We start from the raw sequence: 14,401 nt of genomic DNA, 5'->3' as shown, positions 1-14,401 counted from the left end.
TCCCCCCCCCCTCCTCCTCCATATCAGCCAACAACATACTGGATGAAGAAGACTCCTGCAAAAGGGACGAATTAAGATTTAATTTTATTTTAATGATAGACTAACATTGCAAAGTTCCAAAATAATTTTTTGCATTCCTTCATTACACTAGTCGTACAAAATTGCGGTCGTATCTCGTACTATCTATACTAATAATAAATCTGTAGCCGAAATTTTTCTGGTAAGTTTCGATTTTCCAAAAGTAATTGGTCCTAACATATATAATTAACCACCCTGAAACCGAAAATCGCATTTTTGAAATTTTTGTTTGTATGTCTGTCTGTATGTTTGTTACCTTTTCACGCGATAATGGCTGAACCGATTTATATGAAAACTGGAATATAAATTAAGTTTGTTGTAACTTAGATTTTAGGCTATATGGCATTCGAAATACATTATTTAAAAGGGGAGTTATAAGGGGGCCTGAATTAAATAAATCGAAATATCTCGCTTATTATTGATATTTGAGAAAAAATGTTACATAACAGATGTTCCTTTAAAAATGATTTCCGTTAAGTTTTATTTTTTTACAACATTTTGATAGGACTGATATTTAATGAGATAAATGAGTTTTAAAATTAAAATAACGCTATCTAAGACGGTGCAATGAATTAAGAACAAATGACTTCGTCTATAAGGGGCCTTGGACAACAACAATCGAAACAGGGGCCTTGGACATCAACAAACAATCGAAAGCTATTAAACATAGCCTACAGGGAATGTTTCTGTGTTTGTATGAAGTAATATCACAAGCTCGTAAATTAACTGATTTGTATAATTAGTTATTATTTCACCATTGGAAACTGTAGTTTCTCTAGATGGACATAATGCTATAATGTTATTACAGTAACGTCTGAGTAAATCGAGGACAGGTAAGATTAAAATAGCTTCTTATGCACAGAAAATTTGATAGGCTATTTTGTACATTCGTTTTCTGTATTTCTTAAAATAATATTTATGTACACGCATTTTAATCTCAGAGAATTAACGAACAACGAGAGTGTATTGATTTAGTATGCAGTAATAGTACTTTAGCTTGGCAATCCATTATTTTAATAATTCATATTTTAACTATGCTCAATTGAATCGTGTTAAAATACATAAAATATATATGCAATAAATGCAGTGCTAAAAAAAAATTGGGTAATATGCGAAGCAGATTATCTTGCGCTGTTGTAAAAGTTGTTCCCTGGATCAGACGTCCTATTTTAATTATGTAATTACTTTATATTTATTTCTAACAGGTGGAGCGGAGCGAACGGGTACGGCTAGCTAACAATAAGTGAGAACTTACAATACAACAACAACAACAACAACAGCTGATAATCTGAAAGGGAACATAGTAATTTGGGGTGAATTAAAATGCAGCTTCCATTCGTTTAAAATTTCTTTAAATTTTAACTAAATATTAATGTAGATATTACCTCTAAAGGTAAATGGGGGCATGTTTCACAACGCTAACAAATTACAAATTAACAATATACAATTAACAACGGAAATATTACATATGCTTGTTAACTGTGTTTCACAATGCAATCTTATTCACTTGTATGTTTTAACGAACTTTACAAAATCGGCGAAACAAACTTACAAATACGCATAATTGGTTGAACAAAATCGCCAACGACAGTTTACAAAAATCACTAAGGATCAGAGGTAAAGTAGCTGTAATTTTAGAACTATCGATGGACATGTTTATATTTTTTTATATATATTTTATTTAGATTTTGCTACATCGGCGACAACGGAGTTTCGCGGCATGCAATTGGTCGAGCATACCAATGCATTAATTAGCCTACGACTTAACTGACGAAAGTTAGCGCGAAATTCATTCAAATAATTGATAAATAATGGATTTGACCCACGTAGTTATATGCAGTTGATAGAGCAGCTAACATGTCCATCCATTAAAATCAACTTCGCTCTCTGCTGGTCCATCAGTATATTTTATTGTTTCATCCATAACCTCGCCAACATTAGGGAACCCAGCAGGAGGAGCATAAAAATCCTTTGCCCGAGTAAGCACATTCGGTGATCAATAACCCGCCTCGAGTTTTTTCAATCTTGTAACAACATCAACTACCATGTGTGAACTTTTGCACACTGTAATCTTATAAATTCCGTTCTTATCTGCTAACGCAGGGAACTGAGAGCTACTATGCAACCAATGCAGTTCTCGCTTTGAGGTTAGGGCACCACTTTTCCCTTTCAGATGTTGCATGTGATGTCCCATATCTTGTAGGAGAGATTACAGCGAAATGGGATTCGGAACGACTTCAGAATACTGCGTAAGTAATGCCGACATTGCATTATTAAGTGATTGGTTTTCGGTGCAAAGTTTTTCTTCTTTAAGTGCGAGTATTTATTAAATACGTTCCTCGTATATAAGAACTAACGCGGTATTCTGAAGTATAGCGCGGGATTCATTCGAAACCTTTCATTAATATTCGTACAATGATACGAACGTGGCCGGAAAATTCTACGTTAGGCCTAAATGCAAAATCTTCGTCTGAGTCGCTAGAACTACTCAATAACATCACAACTGCTTCAGTGTAATTCTTAATGGTACCCTGTTACTATAAAATTGATTTTATACATATGTGTTTATTTTTTTCATTCACAATTAGAAGCTATTTCAACAGGGCTACTGTAGAAAATGTGCTAACTTCACTAGTAAAGTTTAGTTTACACGTTTGTAAAATTACTCCTTCGTTGTGAAACAAACATATCACTTGTAAAGAGCGCAAAATTTCATTCGTAAAGATTTGATTTCCTTTGTACAGTCCACCTTTACAAACAAAGATTGTGAAACAGAAGTTTACAAACAGAGTTCACAATTTCCAAAGATTGTAAACTTTGTGAAACACCCCACTGGTGAATCAGCACGCCGAGCTCGATCGAAATACAACCAGTTACTATTATTTCCCTATCGTTTTTTGACATTTGATTCCGCGTCCTACCCCTTTCATTCGTTACTAACCAACAACGCCAATAGCAGAAGGTAACGCAAAAACAGTCACCGGTTCCCCGATGCATGGCTTTCTCTCTCAATGTCAACTGAGAGTTAAAAATATTCATTATAATATGCACTTTCCACTCACTCCTCAGAATGTCTTCTTTATTTTTATTTATTTATTTATTTATTTATTTTTAAAGATATGTGAGCTACGTACTGTATGTCTGATGTTTTGCCATCGTACATTCAAATATTTATATTCACTGTACAGTACAGCGAACTGTTTATACTTACTGTACATGCTATAACTACTTCTCCCAACTCCGCTATTGCTATATTTCCTAAACTAAACGCTGATATTGAAATAACGCCTGGTCTGATAATGCAGTCTGTTTAAATTTCTACCGACCAAGTTCTGCCCTTCATCATGGGAAAACAACGAGCTTCTTTAAAGGATACAACTACTAGGACAGAGATATTTTCATTATGGAATTTGTACTACCCACTGAAATGTAGTAACTAATGGGATTTTAATTAGCCATATATGTACAGTATATTACATTCTTTACCTAAAATGTCTCTAACTTCTAGGGAGAGCGCGAGGTACGTTCACAATCCCCTGAATACATATTCCCTTCTTCGAGAAAACGCAGAGAAGTGAACCGTCTCATATGAATATGCTACCAGTCATAAGTTTCAATACGGAGCTGCAAGTACTTAAGAATTATCAATTACTCTACAATTATGCAGCGGCGTCATCATCCAAGCTATAGCTGGAATAGGGAAGGGAACATAATATCCCATAAGTCTTATTAGAACACGCTGGAAATAGTGACGTAAAAAAAAAAATCGCCAACGGCACGTGGTGTTCCCAAGCGGTCACCCATCCAAGTACTGACCACGCCCAATGTTGCTTGACTTCGGTGATCGGACGAGAACCGGTATTTTCAACATGGTATGGCCGTTGCCGATGAAACTGCGTAATCTGTAGGCACTTGAGGACGATGGGATTGGGGTGCACTCGATAAAACCTGCACTCGCTCACACACACACGTAAACTGCCTGCTTAGACTCTGTACCTAAATTACCAAGCTCGTTGGATGTCATTGGGATAGATGATAAATCTATCTATCAACGGCAGTTTGGTTACGTTTCAACGTCACACACTGCTGGATTGACACGGGATTAATAAAACAGCTAGTCGGCATTCTAAGTTAAGCCACAGGTGGATTGTTGTTCAACAGCGGAGCCTCCTTTCAACCACATGGTTGTGGAACTGTAGTCGGATTTTCGACATCATTTTCATGCCATACTACGGAACTTCACACAAACTTCAATTCACTTCTTGCACCGGCGGCTACTACGAATGGACTGAAGCTCGCTACTGACTAGGGGGGGGGGGACATTTGTCTCTTGATGGATTACGTGACAGATATATAAAGTATCAGTCGTATGTTATGAACCCGAGTTTCAATAAAGATAGATTACCCGTATGTCCACAGATTCTCAGTAGTGGCCTGCGGAAGGATTATGACCGCGGTCGACAAGTTACCTTCTAAGTTGTTTTCCCTCAACAATTAATGCTGCCAAGTGAGTAGGAATGACACCGCGCTCTCATATAAGTCGTACGAAACTATTAAGGAAACGAATTTGCCTCGTGGATCCAAGTCTCCCATGGACTGCCTATAATGTATTATCTATCCTAGAAGTGTTATCGGGGTGATTATTTAAATTTTCACTCGGTGGGAAACGCTGTTGTTCTTCATTCATCTACTCTGTTATGAATAACTTGTGGCCCTTAAAAGGGCCGGTTGCTGATTCCCTAGCAAGCACTCCCGCTTACTTGGAACTAGTGTATTTTGTGACGGCCTTGGTCCCTTCACTGACGGCGTGCTTGGCCAGCTCACCGGGTAGCAGGAGACGGACGGCTGTCTGGATCTCCCGACTGGTGATGGTCGACCGCTTGTTGTAATGCGCGAGCCGCGAAGCTTCCGCGGCGATGCGCTCGAAGATGTCGTTAACGAAGCTGTTCATGATGCTCATAGCCTTTGAACTGATTCCCGTGTCTGGGTGAACTTGTTTCAGAACCTTGTAGATGTAAATGGCGTAGCTCTCCTTCCTCTTGCGCTTCTTCTTCTTATCGCCCTTCGAAATATTCTTCTGGGCCTTGCCGGCCTTCTTGGCAGCCTTTCCGGAAGCTTTGGGGGGCATGGTGCTCGTCTGATGATGAGCCCGGAGGGAGAAAAATATTTAAGTCGCAGGGACAATGCCGTACTGCCTTCCCAGTGCGAGCCAATAGAAACAGCGCAAACGTTTGTGACTTTACGATTGGTCCGCTGTCGATTATTGACGTTGGCGTAAAAGTGAAGGTTACCGTCGGGCCCTGCATCATTTTGGGCGAGGCGTCGTTCTTGTAGTTAAACAGCTGCAAGTAGGAGTAGCATCATGTCGGGTCGTGGAAAGGGAGGCAAGGTGAAGGGAAAGTCAAAGTCTCGATCCAGCCGTGCTGGGTTGCAGTTCCCGGTAGGCCGTATCCACCGTCTTTTGCGTAAGGGCAATTACGCAGAGCGAGTTGGTGCCGGTGCGCCAGTCTACCTGGCCGCGGTGATGGAGTACCTGGCGGCCGAAGTTCTCGAGTTGGCTGGCAACGCAGCTCGTGACAACAAGAAGACTAGGATCATTCCTCGTCACTTACAGCTCGCCATTCGCAACGACGAGGAGCTGAACAAACTCCTGTCCGGCGTCACCATCGCCCAGGGTGGTGTGTTGCCCAACATCCAGGCGGTTCTCCTCCCGAAGAAAACCGAGAAGAAGGCTTAAGCCCCTTCTCCGTAAAACGGCCCTTTTAAGGGCCCCACTAACCTCACAAAAGTCAGAAATAGCCAGTATTGTTAATCCTCTCTCACGGCTTCGTAATGTAATTTCATTACGCGTGTCAACTTTCTCTCTCTCTCTATACCGGTGGGCTGATTTAATATCATCATTCTGTAATTTTGTGCTCTGAACGATGTCGTTGTCCCAGGTTCGCACTGAAGTACTTGAAACCGTTGTACATTTACTAGGCTATTGTGTGATAACACATTATACTGATGCATATAGAAAGGTTTCATTATTATTATATAATTTAACACAATACGAGTTAAATTAGATGATGATGCCAAGGTACATAGTTGGCTTCGAAATTTATGTAATATATTTCTATCATATTAGAGTAATGGAGATTATCGTGAAAATAATCACAAGTCCCCTTCTTTGGTGCCCATCGTGGTTTTAGACATATACGTTTGAATATACTAGTTTACTTTACTACATACTACGAATGAAACTAATTTTGAATAAGAAATCGATAACTGGTGAACAACTTACGGCGTTATAATAGAGTTCCTAATGCGTTTGTTTGTTGGTGCACATATTGGCCGCACGCGCAGGAACCCCAATACTGAGATGATGACATGACCTTCTCGTAGGAATCGAAGGCTTTGACAATTTGCGTTCGAATTTCCCCTCTCTCTGTCGTTTCGTTCGAACCGAAATGACGCAAGCTATACGTGGAAGTTGTCTGACAGGACGAAGTCCTGTGTTCTGACATGCGATGTGTACCTCTTCTCCCCAGTGTTTACCACACTGGATTCCTATGACCTAAAAGTTGGCATTGCAAAAACGTGGTGATGTGATGTTCAGTATGTGTCAATCCCCTCGGTTCCTTGTTACGGTCTGGTGAGCATTGCCTACCTGCGTTGTCATATTACCCACCAATTCTTCGGACAGTGATTATTGACTTACAGAAGTTTACAGTAACAGGTAACATAATCCGAGGAGCAAGGCTTCACAGAGGAATCCGGTCTTTCCACTTGATATACCAAGCGTTGGGGTCAGACCCATTTGAAAAACGGAGAGGCATTTCTTACAACGTCTTTTGCTGATACTGAAGTGCCCCTACGAAATAAGTTCTGTTTTCCGCACTGGCCTGTTGAGCTAGTGGTCACACAGTAAAGGTGAATTAAATTAATCTCGACAACTACTGCCCTTTTTAGACGGATTTTATGGCCCTGAAAAGGGCCGTTTTGCCGACGGATTCGGCAGCAGACGTGTGTAGGCAGTCTAACCGCCGAACCCGTAGAGAGTCCTCCCCTGCCTCTTCAAGGCGTATACCACGTCCATGGCCGTGACTGTCTTCCGCTTCGCGTGCTCGGTGTATGTTACAGCGTCACGGATTACGTTCTCCAGAAAGACCTTGAGAACACCTCTCGTCTCCTCGTAGATGAGGCCGGAGATACGCTTTACGCCTCCACGTCGGGCGAGACGACGAATGGCCGGCTTCGTGATGCCCTGAATATTATCTCGGAGAACCTTCCTGTGGCGCTTCGCTCCACCTTTGCCAAGACCCTTGCCTCCCTTGCCGCGTCCAGTCATGTTGCTCGTGTGACGAAGGTTAAAAGTGATCTCGACGGCGGGTCATTTTTTGGTTTATATACTAAAACCCGCGGACCAATCACATTACGGAAGGGGCGTGGCTTCTCAACGGGCGAAGACATAAATACCCCTCTTGGGGGCAGCGGGCGCGACTGTATTGCGTCAACTTGGGTTGCGAGGACGAAGGAGTAAGCGATGGCACGTACGAAGCAAACTGCGCGTAAGTCCACGGGAGGCAAGGCTCCACGAAAGCAGCTGGCAACGAAGGCCGCTAGGAAGAGCGCACCGGCTACTGGAGGCGTGAAGAAACCCCATCGATACCGACCTGGTACAGTTGCTCTTCGCGAGATCCGTCGTTACCAGAAGAGCACCGAGCTCCTCATCCGCAAGCTGCCTTTCCAGCGCTTGGTGCGTGAAATCGCTCAGGATTTCAAAACCGACCTCCGTTTCCAGAGCTCAGCCGTAATGGCCTTGCAGGAGGCAAGCGAGGCATACCTCGTCGGTCTCTTCGAGGATACCAACCTTTGCGCCATCCACGCCAAGCGCGTGACCATTATGCCCAAGGATATTCAGCTGGCTAGGCGCATCCGCGGCGAGAGGGCTTGAATTAACAAAGGTACTCCTGCCCGCAAAAAGGCCCTTTTCAGGGCCACTAGTTATTTCTCGGAAGAGCCGGTTGTACCGTACTCCAGGTCTCGTTCCTACTACCCTCAGTTCAAGGTCACCTCAATAATATAAATGGTTTCTCCCTTTCCATTCCTCACCGTATCAGCATTTTCCCACAGCCTGTTTGACAAATATCGCAATGTATCCTATAGGTTAATAAACAATTTTTTAATAGAACGATGGATAACAAAGTTTCTTAGGAAAATTAAAAAAAAATTTCACAGTTCTATAATATTGCACATTATATATATTTACCAAATTAAGGGTTAACGCCGCCGGGACGAGTGATCCTCCGTCCGACCGATCACAAGCGCCAAGGCTCAAAGTGGTCCAGAAAGCAAATCTAGCTGGACTAAAAATGTGACATATTTCCATGAAACTTCGCACTATAGTCACTACTGTATAAGAGGAGAAACTACCCCTTTATAGACGATGCGTTTTGACAAAAATTAGTGACTTGTCTCATATATAATATATTGTTTTAATGAAACTTTACACAGTACTTACATGTAGCTCGTTTATACTATATTGGATACAAAATGTGATTATGATTGTATAAGAGTAGCTACTTGTCTCCTATCTAACATTTTTTACTTTCACGAAACTATAACTGTGACTCATTATTTTCGATAGTACAGACGTGGTCTGCTTAGGAAAGGACAAGCGGAAGACTGTGACCTTTGTGACCTCGGGTGGGTATTACGATAACATTTATAACCGTCACCCTGATAAGCATCCGAGCAGCTTATTTCACAAAAGGAGTTTGAATACAAACAATTCCTTCAATCTACTACGATTATTACAATAACTGATTTCATTAATCTCCTCTCTTCTTTAGCAAAATATAAATTACCTTCAATTGGTCGATTCAGCAAACTTGTTCATAAAACTTATCGCTATTGCGTCACGTTTCGCAATTTTTCTAAAGTAAAAACAAAAACACGAACAAACGCCTACTCCTTTAACCTCATCGCTCTCTTATCTCTAGAATACCGGGGGGTAGAGAACCTGAATTCTCTGTGGTGTGAAACAAAGCAACCCGCAGGAGCAATGACACGTTCAATTGTCCTAATAATAGAAAAAAAATTACACGTCATTTAGTGTATTCAGAACATTTTTACAGGACCGTGTAGGATATTCACTCTCCTGTCGAATAGTTTCGGCGGCTGGTAGGCGATACGCATTAATTAAAATAATACTTGCGTACCTTGTTCAGGACAGTGACTGTGCTACTTTCTTTCTTTCTTTCTTTCTTTCTTTCTTTCTTTCTTTCTTTCTTTCTTTCTTTCCTTTATTTGTAGCTTATTGATGACACCAGATGCCATAACGGAAATGCCGTGATGGTATGTTTGTTTAATATTCAAAATCAAGTGACAGACGCTATTTGACTTTGCGGTGGAGGGGATAGGGACCTGATCTCGGATGTTCCGAGAGATGCCGGCGCACAGTTGTCCAGAACGCAAAACTATGTAAGAAAATCAACTTCATCATAACCGAAGTTTAAGTAATATCTAGGCTTAAACAAAAGCTAGGCATTGTGCACAACAACATACAAAACATCAATATCAGTAAGAGGTGGGACAAAACATGAGTTTTTTTTTTTTTTTTTTTTTTTTTTTTTTTTTTTTTTTTTTTTTTTTTTTTTTTTAAGTCACGCTCTTCAGTTGATTTTTGTTCGTGGGGTCAGTGGCTGTTTTATATTGTTAAACCTTCCCTTATGGAGGTCATAGGACAAGATGTGTACTTTCATTTAATACGCGAAAAGCAATCTATAATACGTTAGCATTCATTTAATTGGCACGTTTACTGAGATTTGTGCAACTAGTTTTTTTTTTTTTTTTTTTTTTTTACGACATATTTAACAGGCTGTGCATTACAAGTAAACCTGAGTTAACTTTCAATTCTTCTACCCACACATTAATCAAATATTAAACTCTATACGGCTTAAAATTTAGCTGCTACATCCTGCAAACTTAGATGTTATATTCATCTCTTGGTGGCGCTTTACGAATTCGACAGCAGCCACTTTTCAGAGTCTGGATGAAGGAGCTTAATTTCTCCAAGAAAAATTCAACACTTCTTGAACATATAATGAACAACTAAATTATGGAGTATATCCATGAATCTAGCATTTTGTTACCAACTGCGAAAAATATGGCAGGCTAGTCATCTTTTAGGAGCATAATTTCTATTAAAACATTAAAAATTATCAGAAACACTAATTTTTCCCTAATTCCCTAATTACACGAGCATAATTCGTTTTTGCATAGATGCGTATAAAATTTCATGGAAATATGTTACATAGGGGAGAAATTATTAACTCTGTATAAATGTAGCCTCTAAACACAAGAAGTAGATTCCCATATAAAAACCATTATCTGAATTTATGCTACCTGTAACTATACTGTGTGAAATATAATGTAAATATTTCAGTTAAGATAGAAATTATTAATTTAGTCTATAAAGCACTTCCGATACAACTCTTCACACAATAATAATAATAATAATAATAATAATAATAATAATAATAATTATAGTAATAGTAATAATAATAATAAGAAGAAGAAGAAGAAGAAGAAGAAGAAGAATACACACTCGCCCGAATACAGAAATGTGAAGGGTCAGCAGGACAGAGTATTTGAGAATCATATCATATCATATCATAATATATATTCCTTACATTCATGTTAACAACCCTTAAATGTGCAAAACTTCATATCTCACACTAGTTTATTAAAAAAGGTCGGACTGTAAAGAAAACAACTATCGCAATTTTCATATTTTAAGATTCCCTGCAGTTTATACAATTTCATTTATACCACTTAGGATGTATTCATTAAGGATATGCTAATTTTTAATGAAACACACACACACACACACACACACACACATCTATTATACTAAACATAAACCCACAAGAGAAAACAATACTTGTATTAACTGTAAACATTTTTCTTCCTTTCTTTATTTTTAGCAGAATCCTCCATTTCACCCTTTATCTCACTAGATGCGCTTCCCGCAGACATTCTTCATTATATGTTTCACACACCACTTCGTAACACTTGCAGCGGTTGACTTTTGTTTTCTTGTCTTTTTCTCTAGGGTATATTGTACATAGTGCTCGGTATCGGTGCTCGTTCACGTGATATTTTACCTTTGTTTTTCTTGCTAACTCCTGCCAATTTTTCTGATATTTCCCGTAGTTGATTGGTCAAGTACTGCGGATTGATTCCCGGTTATAACAAACACACCTACACTACATTCCAATGATTTCTGACTCGTTACTGCACATTTTAGAAACACTGTACGGAAGCACACGCAGTCTCTCGTAAATCAACAGGTTACAACAGAGACTTACACTTGCAAACGCGTGGGGATTTCAGAAAATTTCTTACTATTTCAGTACCTTTAACTGTACAACAGATTTTGTTTTCTCGAAAAAGAAAGGTCAACGTTACTATTGACAAAAGACAGAAACGTACGATTACAATACCTTTATTTTAAACAATCTTAGAGGTGGTCTGGGAATTCCTAAACTCACCACGCGACTACTTAACCCTAGACAGGTAATCATCACTGTACTCATGTTAAAGGTAAGCATTCGTAATTTTTACTACTCACATTTTAATTAACTGAAATCAACTCAATATCACACATTTAACAACTTTTACACTTTTCGTAGCCATTAGTGTTCATTTAATTTTAAGTTTGTCATAAAGTCTTTACGTTCATGTTATTGTCCTATTTACAATTAGTGCAAACAACAGCGCGATGTTCTCTGCAGAACCCCTTTTTGCAAAGTCCACAAAATGTTGTCATCATTCTCCTCTTCTTTGCAGGACATTTATAGCAAACAGTACGTTCACCATCTGGCTGCATTACCTGGCATTGTTGTTGCACAGCAATGTTCAGATGTTCTTCAATTGTTGCCCGCAGAGATCGGTGTAAAGTAGGACGTGCAAAGCGGTGCTGCATCCACGGTTTTGTCAGCTCTTCACACAATTGGAAAATGAATTGTTTTCTTGATATTGTTTTCTGAGTTCTTCTAACTATAAATTATCCATGAATTTATACTTGCAATATTTAGCATGTTGTAAAATATTGCTAGTGGCCAGCGCCTCGTCTTTCTATTGCAGGAAAGATTGTGGCACATTTGACATAGTGTATCTACACCACCTTTAGTCCCATTGTAAATAATAATAATAATAATAATAATAATAATAATAAAGGCTTTACATATAACGTGTTGCTTACTGTTGTCATTGCAGTCCACGTCGGTGGGGGTGGGGGGGTTTCTTTCTCCTCCTCCTTCCTCTAAAAAGAGCAGTTACCAGGGTCTAAGGAAGTGAATGCCCTTTTCTTTCTGGGCTCATCCCTACATTTGTCTTAGCTCCTTAGGGAAAACCACGGAAAACCCTCAGGCTTGCGAATAGACTGAATGAATGAGAGGAGAAACTTTAAAGGTACGTGAAAACACGTCCATGCAAGGGAGTTGGGACTGTGAAAAATTGAATATGTGAAATCCAAGACTGTATTTGCCAGGCGAGCAAAGATGAAGAAGAAGAAAGGCTTACGTATGACGTGTGGCTTACTGTTGTCATTGCAGTCCGCGTCGGCCAGCGGTGGGAGGGGGGGGGGGTCAATATACCTGCACATATCAGTTCAAATTATAAAAACCTCTTAATGCTACTGCGGTACTATTCCATTGCCGAACACAATATGAAGAAATTAGCAGATCCCTGAACTGAACTCTTATTACTCTGAAATTACCGCGCAGTACAATTATAGCTATGACGCATTGCAAGCGTTAGTCACCATATCGATTTGCTAAGCAAATTTAATCCCTTTAGAGCATGTCCCCCCCCCCTCCTCCTCCATATCAGCCAACAACATACTGGATGAAGAAGACTCCTGCAAAAGGGACGAATTAAGATTTAATTTTATTTTAATGATAGACTAACATTGCAAAGTTCCAAAATAATTTTTTGCATTCCTTCATTACACTAGTCGTACAAAATTGCGGTCGTATCTCGTACTATCTATACTAATAATAAATCTGTAGCCGAAATTTTTCTGGTAAGTTTCGATTTTCCAAAAGTAATTGGTCCTAACATATATAATTAACCACCCTGAAACCGAAAATCGCATTTTTGAAATTTTTGTTTGTATGTCTGTCTGTATGTTTGTTACCTTTTCACGCGATAATGGCTGAACCGATTTATATGAAAACTGGAATATAAATTAAGTTTGTTGTAACTTAGATTTTAGGCTATATGGCATTCGAAATACATTATTTAAAAGGGGAGTTATAAGGGGGCCTGAATTAAATAAATCGAAATATCTCGCTTATTATTGATATTTGAGAAAAAATGTTACATAACAGATGTTCCTTTAAAAATGATTTCCGTTAAGTTTTATTTTTTTACAACATTTTGATAGGACTGATATTTAATGAGATAAATGAGTTTTAAAATTAAAATAACGCTATCTAAGACGGTGCAATGAATTAAGAACAAATGACTTCGTCTATAAGGGGCCTTGGACAACAACAATCGAAACAGGGGCCTTGGACATCAACAAACAATCGAAAGCTATTAAACATAGCCTACAGGGAATGTTTCTGTGTTTGTATGAAGTAATATCACAAGCTCGTAAATTAACTGATTTGTATAATTAGTTATTATTTCACCATTGGAAACTGTAGTTTCTCTAGATGGACATAATGCTATAATGTTATTACAGTAACGTCTGAGTAAATCGAGGACAGGTAAGATTAAAATAGCTTCTTATGCACAGAAAATTTGATAGGCTATTTTGTACATTCGTTTTCTGTATTTCTTAAAATAATATTTATGTACACGCATTTTAATCTCAGAGAATTAACGAACAACGAGAGTGTATTGATTTAGTATGCAGTAATAGTACTTTAGCTTGGCAATCCATTATTTTAATAATTCATATTTTAACTATGCTCAATTGAATCGTGTTAAAATACATAAAATATATATGCAATAAATGCAGTGCTAAAAAAAAATTGGGTAATATGCGAAGCAGATTATCTTGCGCTGTTGTAAAAGTTGTTCCCTGGATCAGACGTCCTATTTTAATTATGTAATTACTTTATATTTATTTCTAACAGGTGGAGCGGAGCGAACGGGTACGGCTAGCTAACAATAAGTGAGAACTTACAATACAACAACAACAACAACAACAGCTGATAATCTGAAAGGGAACATAGTAATTTGGGGTGAATTAAAATGCAGCTTCCATTCGTTTAAAATTTCTTTAAATTTTAACTAAATATTAATGTAGATATTACCTCTAAAG

General features: G+C 38.8%; 1 non-coding gene across 1 annotated transcript; it reads right to left on the bottom strand.

Moving 5' to 3' along the window:
• Positions 1-3,845: 3,845 nt before the first annotated feature.
• Positions 3,846-3,964, bottom strand: LOC138694115 (5S ribosomal RNA). The gene has a single exon (XR_011330790.1). It is a non-coding gene; the product is annotated as a 5S ribosomal RNA (ribosomal RNA).
• Positions 3,965-14,401: the final 10,437 nt, after the last annotated feature.

The sequence above is a fragment of the Periplaneta americana genome, unplaced genomic scaffold (assembly GCF_040183065.1).
Source record: "Periplaneta americana isolate PAMFEO1 unplaced genomic scaffold, P.americana_PAMFEO1_priV1 scaffold_45, whole genome shotgun sequence".
Lineage (NCBI taxonomy): Eukaryota > Metazoa > Arthropoda > Insecta > Blattodea > Blattidae > Periplaneta > Periplaneta americana.
This window is presented reverse-complemented; position numbering and strand designations above follow the sequence as displayed.